Below are 8223 nucleotides of genomic sequence, written 5' to 3'. Positions count from 1 at the left end.
GTCCAGATGTAAAGAGTAGAGCCAAAAAAGAGAAAAGCAAGCCCTTAGGTGCCTAAGGGAGGGAGAAATCTCAAAAAAAAAAAATATATATATATATATATATATATATCATATCATATCATATACTATATAATAAAAGTTGGGTTTAATCGCCATTGTTGCGCCAAGTGGCTTCACCATATTACAATTTTTTTTTTTAGATTTTTAGATTTAAAAATTGTGGTTGTGCCAAATGACTTGACCAAATTGCAAAATTTTATTTAGATTTTTAGATTTAAAAATTATATATAATTTTTCTTCTCTTATAATCTCTAAGTTGATAAAAATCTTAATTTGATTACAATCCAAATTCTTCATATAATCCATCTAATCCTTATTTAATCTTAATTTGATTACAATCCAAATTCTTCATCTAATCCTTATTTTTTATGTGTAGTGTATTATAAAAAAAGGCAACAACTTTTTTTTTTTAATTACTACACTACATGCTCTAATGCATCTTTAATTGCATAAAATTTTTTAGATTTTTTTAAAATATATATAATTTTTCTTCTCCTATAATTTCTAAGTTGATAAAAATTTTAATTTGATTACAATCCAAATTCTTCATCTAATCCATCTAATTCTTATTCAATCCTAATTTGATTACAATCCAAATTCTTCATCTAATCCATTTAACAAATAAGTTTAAGTTTAAGTAAAACTCTTATTCTATTTGTTCTTATTGACTTATTTGGAAAAAGTAACAATAAGTATTGTATCAAATTTTTTTTTTTTTTTATAAAGTAACAATTTTACTTTTAGCCTAATTTAAACGTTAATTGTTGTTTTTTTTGTGTGTGGATAAAGTATCAAATGATAGCTAATATGTATTAACATTATTGTAAACTTAATTAAAAAAATCTAATTTAGGTCAAAACAAAAAAAAAATTAGGATAAAGTAACCCAAAAAAAAAAAACTTATATATTTTAAATAATGACAAATTTAGATTTTAAATATATATATATATATATATAATTTTTCTTCTCCTACAATTTCTAAGTTGATAAAAATTTTAATTTGATTACAATACAAATTATTTATCTAATCCATCTAATTCTTATTCAATCTTAATTTCACTATAATCCAAATTCTTCATCTAATCCATTTAACAAATATGTTTAAGTTTAAGTAAGACTCTTATTTTATTTGTTCTTATCGACTTATTCAAATAAAGTAACAATAAGTATTGTATCAATTTTTTTATAAAGTAACAATTTTACTTTTAGCCTAATTTAAGTGTTAATTGTTGTTTTTTTTGTGTGTGGATAAAGTATCAAATGATAGCTAATATGTATTAACATTAACGTAAACTTGATTAAAAAAATCTAATTTAAGTTAAAAAAAATTTAGGATAAAGTAACCCAAAAAAAAAACTAATATATATATATATATATAAAATAATGATAAATTTTGTAGAAAAGTAAATGACAAATTCAAATCCACGCAAGTTTGAAGAAAAGCATATAAATTTTGTTTCATGATATTGACAAAAAATAATATACCAAAAAAAAAAAAAGAATAAACCATCTTATGCATTCTGAAAATAAACATATTTATTGCACTCTTTTAATAAGTTATTACTTATTATATATATATATATATATGTATTTCATAATACCTTAGTTTCACACAATATGAATTTATTATATAACTTAAAAGTAAAATATTTAAATATTTTTATTATCTATTCTATTATCTAATTTTAAGTAAATGAATAAAAAAACTATTTACATATGAATTTTGATTAAGCCGTACATCGCACGGGCATATATATATACTAGCCTCTGAACATAAAGAAAAAAAAAATCCTAAATTTTAAAAATTCTCTTTTTGAATTCAAAATGAAATTTGTTATTTGACATTTATGACCCTATTTCTACATGAAGTTACCCTTCATTAGTAAGAGTATTTTTGAACCACATAAAAATCCAGTTGAAAAAAGGGAATCCTCTTATAAATAGTATAGATATAATAAAAGTTGGGGCTAAAAGCCATGGTTATGCCAAATGATTGCCCCAAATTGCAAAAAAAAAAAAAAAAAGGATAATATAGAAACTTAATTGTTATTATCAACTTAAACTCTAATATTTCCTCAAAAAAAAAAAAAACCCTTAAACTCTAATACTTTATCAATTTTTTTAATGTGCACAAAATCTTAATAATTGTTATCAATGTTTTGGATAAAATAGAAGTTTAATTGTTATTATCAACTTAAACTCTAATACATTATCAATTTTTAGGATTTACACAAAATCTTAATAATTGTAATCACCTTTTTTGTTCTTCACTTTTTTCTTTTTATTTTTCTTTTTAATCTATTACTGATGTTTATCAATTTTATTTAAATCTCCATTCATTTGTACTTTAATTCAATAATTAAGATGTTTTATGATCACCAGCGGCAAGCGTCAAGGATCATTTGAAGTGCCCCACTTGAGTATATGTCTAGTAACAATGTCAAAAAAGATACGTTTGGGAAGAATTTCTAATTAGTCTTCTCTCATCATCTAATAAGCAGAAGGAAGAAATTCGAGGGTTGAGAGATGAACAGGTCACTGAGAGACTTGGTCGAGTTCAGCACAAGAACAAGTGCTTGAGTAGGTGATTCTAGATGATATTTGGAACATGAGACTTGGAACAAAACCATGTGCTGCCTTCTTAATTCTTATTGATGGATATCAACAGCAAATATGTTGCTTACCTCTAGCAACAAGGATGTGCCTTTTGCATGTAAAAAAACTGAAAATAATCAACTAACCAATCATGTATTTGTCTAATCTACTGTTAGTTCAGTGACTGAGAGGCTGTTTGGTTAACCAATTTCCACAACTCAATTCTCAGTTTCCATAACTCATAACTCAAAAATGGTGGGACCCATAGTAAAAAGGTTGTTTGGCCAAACGATAACTCTGTTTCCATAACTCTGTTTCCATAACTCAATTCTCTGATTTTTGAGTTATGAGTTATGGAAACTGAAAACAGCCTTTGTTGTTTTCAGTTTCCATAACTCATAACTCAATGGCATTTCCGTAAATAAACACATATGAGGGACCCACAGCCGCAACTTTTGACCACCTTTTGACTTTTTTTTTTTTTTTTTCTTTTCTGGGTTGGCGTTGGCTGTTTTTTTTTTTCTTTTTCTTTTTCTTTTCCTGGGTTGGCCGTTCAGGTTTTTTTTTTTTTTTTTTTTTTCCTTTTTTTTTTTCTTTTCTGGGTTGGCGTTGTTCTTTTTTTTTTTTTTTTTTTTTTTTCTTTTTCTTTTTCTTTTCCTGGGTTGGCCGTTCAGGTTTTTTTTTTTTTTTTTTTTTTTCTTTTCTGGGTTGGCGTTGTTCTTTTTTTTTTTTTTTTTTTTTCTTTTTCTTTTTCTTTTTCTTTTCCTGGGTTGGCCGTTCAGGTTTTTTTTTTTTCCTTTTTTTTTTTGTTTTGTGGGTTGGGGTTTTTTTTTTTTTTTTTTTTTTTTTTTTTTTTTTCTTTTTCTTTTCCTGGGTTGGCTGTTCGGTTGGTTTGTTTGTTTTTTTTTTTTTTTTTTTTTTTGTTAAGCTTCGGTGAGTTGGGTATTAATAAAATAAAATAAAATAAAAAAAAAAACTACTGTACTGGCTGACAGGTGTGGGACCCATGAATAGTGTGAAAAAATTGAGTGATGAAAATAAAAATGATGTTGCCAAACGAGTGTTAAAAAATGAGTGATGAGTGATGAGTGATGAGTGATGAGTTATGAGTGATGAGTGATGAGTGATGAGTGATGGAAATTGAGTGACGGAAATTCCTTACCCAAACAGGCCCTGAACATAAAACTATAGGTGGTATAGTTGTATCCTTAACATTGTTCTCTAGCTGGAACTGTTCAATTGATCTTCAAAACTGAAGATAAAAGATAGTCATGTATGATGTATGACTATTTGGAATTTTTGTACCATTTGATAAGATCCTTTTTTTTTTTTTTTTTTTTTTTGGTTGGTAATTCAATAAATCTTATTAATGAAAGAACAACACCACAAAGAGTCAAAGCAATTATCAGTTATGCGACAGCCGACAAGCCATTTCAGATGAACAGACCCCTACAACTATACAACCATAAAGATAACTGAAGAAATTGCTCATTTACTCTAAAATGCTGAGTGCAGCAGCTATTCTAGCAATTGGGAATGAAATAGTAAGAGCAAGTCCGGAGTGTTCTTTAGCAACAGTTCCAACAAGAGTAGATACCCCAGCTCCTATGGTTGCTCCAAATCCTGACCAAAAGAAAGTCCAAATACTATCATTATAAATGTAAATTTACAACTATCTGAATGAAAAGATCTACCTATGTTTTAGGAGCACTTGGACATAATGGAATTTGATTGAAAAGTTAAAATCACAAGAATAAGGTGCCCCTACCCCCCTCCCCCACAAGAATATAGAGCATTAAAATTTCAGATTCTATTACAATCAGGAGGCTCCTGATCGATTTGATAGAAAAAAGTTGGAAAAAATTCAGAAGATTGTCAATTTCAATCAATTTTGTTAAAAGTGTATACTTGCTTGGTACCAAAGTGCACTCTCCAACTCCAAGTGAGATATTATAATGGTCTGACCTCAATAACCATACCATTTTCTGTTACAGACTCTTTGGCTAACTAGGATATTCATGTTGGAAAATGAAAGTTTGTTCATATTAAACTTCTAAATAAGAAGCAAACACAAACGGGGTTATACCTCTGAATCTCACGGTTCCTCTGTCTCTCTCTCAACCACATAACCGCAAAACTTAAACCCATATAAACAAAACCTCAAGAATCATAAGCAATGGTCAAATCACCACCACATCCAGATGAATTGTGCCATTTAAAGCAAGACACGGCTAGGATTATAAAATGGTGCACAACATTCATAACAAATTGAATACAATCATTGTTGTTGCTTCCATTCCTTTCAAAATTTACAAGGCATTCAGCCTATTTACAAACCCAGCACTAAAATCACTTGTGCTGTTTAAACAAACCACATCAGTGACACAAACCCTTTAGCATGTCATGAACCATCCAAAGTCCTTTTCTTTTTCTTGAAAGAATTAACATCAAATTTGCTTAGGCCTGATTTTTTTTTTCTTGTTGAAAAAAGTTTCTTACAACCTGACATATAATGAAGTAATAAACTAAGACAGATTAATCAGGAGAACACTAATAAAAGGTAATAAAAACTCATAATCAAAATTCTACACAATCACCCAAAATGAACCAAATCAAGGTAACTGAATTAAAAACTATTAATGTTAAAATTAATATTACCTACTGTCTCTCTTCCTCTGACTCACTCTCACCCTCACTCTCACTCTCACTCCCACTCTTACTCTCAGTGTCGTCTTGCTTTTCCTCTCTGTCCTTCCCCTTTGTGCAGTGAGCAAAGACTAAAAGGAGTATGACACTGGCTGTGAGGGTCAAAATTCCCAAGCTCACATAAATCACAGGTCGGGAAGGTGGTGGTGGTGGTGGTGGTGGTGATGAACTGAATGAGAGGAATGGTGGGAGTGGAGGTAGTGATGGTGGTGGTGATGAACTGACTGTGGTAAATGGAGGGAAAGGTGGTGTTGGAAGCTGAGGGATTGCCATAACCGGTGGTGTGGTGGTAAGCAAAATGAGGAATAAAACAGCAGCAGCCATGATAGAGGAAATGTAGGATGAGGTTGGTGGTGAGAGGATGAACTTCCATACTGTTTGGTTTTATAGTAGGTTTACAAAACTTGAACACCATTTTTGGGTTGTTCCGGGTTGCAGAAGGAAGAATCAACAGTTCTGTTTTTGGGTCTTTTGAACTCTGTTCTCTGTTCTCTCTTCCATCTTTGAATTTGGTCAGATTTCATTATATCCTACTGCTAACAGCACATGGTCTGATTCATTAGTTTGTTTTTTTAACTTTTTATAAAATAAAAGTTAACTTTAGTAAAGATTGTATCCAAAATTAATAAGTTCTGTATTTACATAACAGGTTGTAAATGTTGGTGCCCAAAAAAAAAATTTGAAAGGCCCAACAAAAGACATTGAATAGTAATTTTCTTGTACATTCATAGATATAAATGGATAGAATTTTTATGGCCCACTACACTTTTTAGTATTATTTATGGGCTCTATTATATTATTTTAGCTAATTTTTATCTTTATTTACAATATTTTTAACAAACCCATACTCTACTAATTATAAGTTTAAAAAGTAAATCGATTAAAAGTTACATTAGAAGCAACACATTGAATGGATGATATTTATACAATACTAGACTCATTGCTATTTCGAACACGTGAACACATCCACACACCAATATATGACTTCAATGCTATTTTAATGTTTAATTTTTGGAGCTAGGCTCATAACATTTTTGGTTATATCAATAGTTAAAAAATGCATAATATTATTTTTTTTAAAATGTAAAATTTAAATTGAGATGAATGTAAAATTATTCACTAAATTCAAAAAAAAAATGGTTATATAATTCTCAATACATTATATATCTTTATAGGTGTGAATTATGAGTTTTATTCTCCTTGGATTCAAATTCATACTCCACCCAAGATTATTTTTCAGTTCATGAGTTAACAGGGATATTAATACAAACATTTGATGCAGGAGGAAACCTATTCATATCCTCGACTGCGTTTGTTTCTCTTGATAATATTTTTCGACCCAAGATGAAAATAGTTTTTAGAAAATAAAATATTTTTAAGTGTTTTCCTGCTTGGTTGCATTTTTGAAAATGTTTAAGAAAATATTTTCAAGTGTTTAATTGCATTTCTAAAAATTCTATAAAAAAAACATCTTTTTTATTAATTATTTTCCCACATTTTCTTAGCTTTCAAACACAATTATAATAAGCAAAAAATTACAACCCATAAAAGTTTATTAAAAAATTTGAGAGAAAGGTTCTTATAATGGTTTTCTTTTCTCACCATGGCCATGGGGTTTTATTTGATTTGACAATGTTGGCCTTAGTTGCGTAGAAATGCTAGCACTCCATTTGTTAATTAAATTTTGTATGTTAAATTGTTTTTCATTAAATTATTACTAATATTTCTTTTTCTTTTTCTTTTTTTCTTTTCTCTCTTATTTTTTTAATTTTATTTTACACCATATTATTTTTGTCTTTAAACTTTAGTGTAATTTTTCCAATCCGCTATCATCTATATATATAATAATAATAGGTAAAGCCGAGAGAAACTCGAATTACAATTCTAAACTAGAGTTTCAATTTTACGCCATGTGTCCTAAATTATTTATTCTTAAATAATTTTATTTCTTAATTTTAAAATCAAATATGGAACCACATCATAAATATTCATCTAAGTGAGTTATTAAGTACAAAAACCAAAGAGTTTAGAATAAATTAATCATAAAAAAATGTGTGCTTCACAATAAATAAATAAATAAATAAAATATAGACAATTTACATTATATATATAGGAATTATATATAAAGAGTTAAATTATAAAATGACTATCAACAGTATTTAAATTATATATATATGAATTATATTATGCATCTTATTGTACATCTTTAAGTGTATCAATGCATATGCATGGAGTTACAAACTAGTTTATTATAAACTATGATACTAGTAAGTTTCAATTAGCTCAACTAATAAAGTTTTAATCATTGAATAAGAGGTATGAGATTCAACCACCGCCTATACCAAAAACCAATTGGTATTTTGGTCTGTGAGGATAAAGAGCTATCATCAGGAGTGGATGTCATAAAGTCGAAAATCTCTCTCTCTCTCTCTCTCTCTCTCTCTCTCTCTCTCTCTCTCTCTCTCTCTCTCTCTCTCTCTCTCTATATATGATACTAAAATAATATTGCAAAATATCAACTAAAATACTAAATTGGTCCAGTTTGGTTCATTTTAGTCCATTATGTCAAATTCGGTCTTTTTCAGTATCTTCACTCTTTAGTCCAATTGTGAATTTTCATTATGTCCCTAAAAATAGAAATTTTTTATATTATATTTTAATTTAATTACAATAATAATATGTCATATTAATTTTAAATTTTATAAGACAAGTAAAAAGTTTAATTATTTTATAAGAAAAATAACAAATAGGATATACGTTATAATTAATAAATTATAAGTTGAAAAAAAAATGTGTTAGCTTTTTATTTTATTTTATTTTTTTTTTTTGAGAAAGAAGTGTTAGCTTATATTTAATAGCAAT

Source organism: Quercus robur, chromosome 4, assembly GCF_932294415.1.
Source record: "Quercus robur chromosome 4, dhQueRobu3.1, whole genome shotgun sequence".
NCBI classification, from domain to species: domain Eukaryota; kingdom Viridiplantae; phylum Streptophyta; class Magnoliopsida; order Fagales; family Fagaceae; genus Quercus; species Quercus robur.
This window is presented reverse-complemented; position numbering follows the sequence as displayed.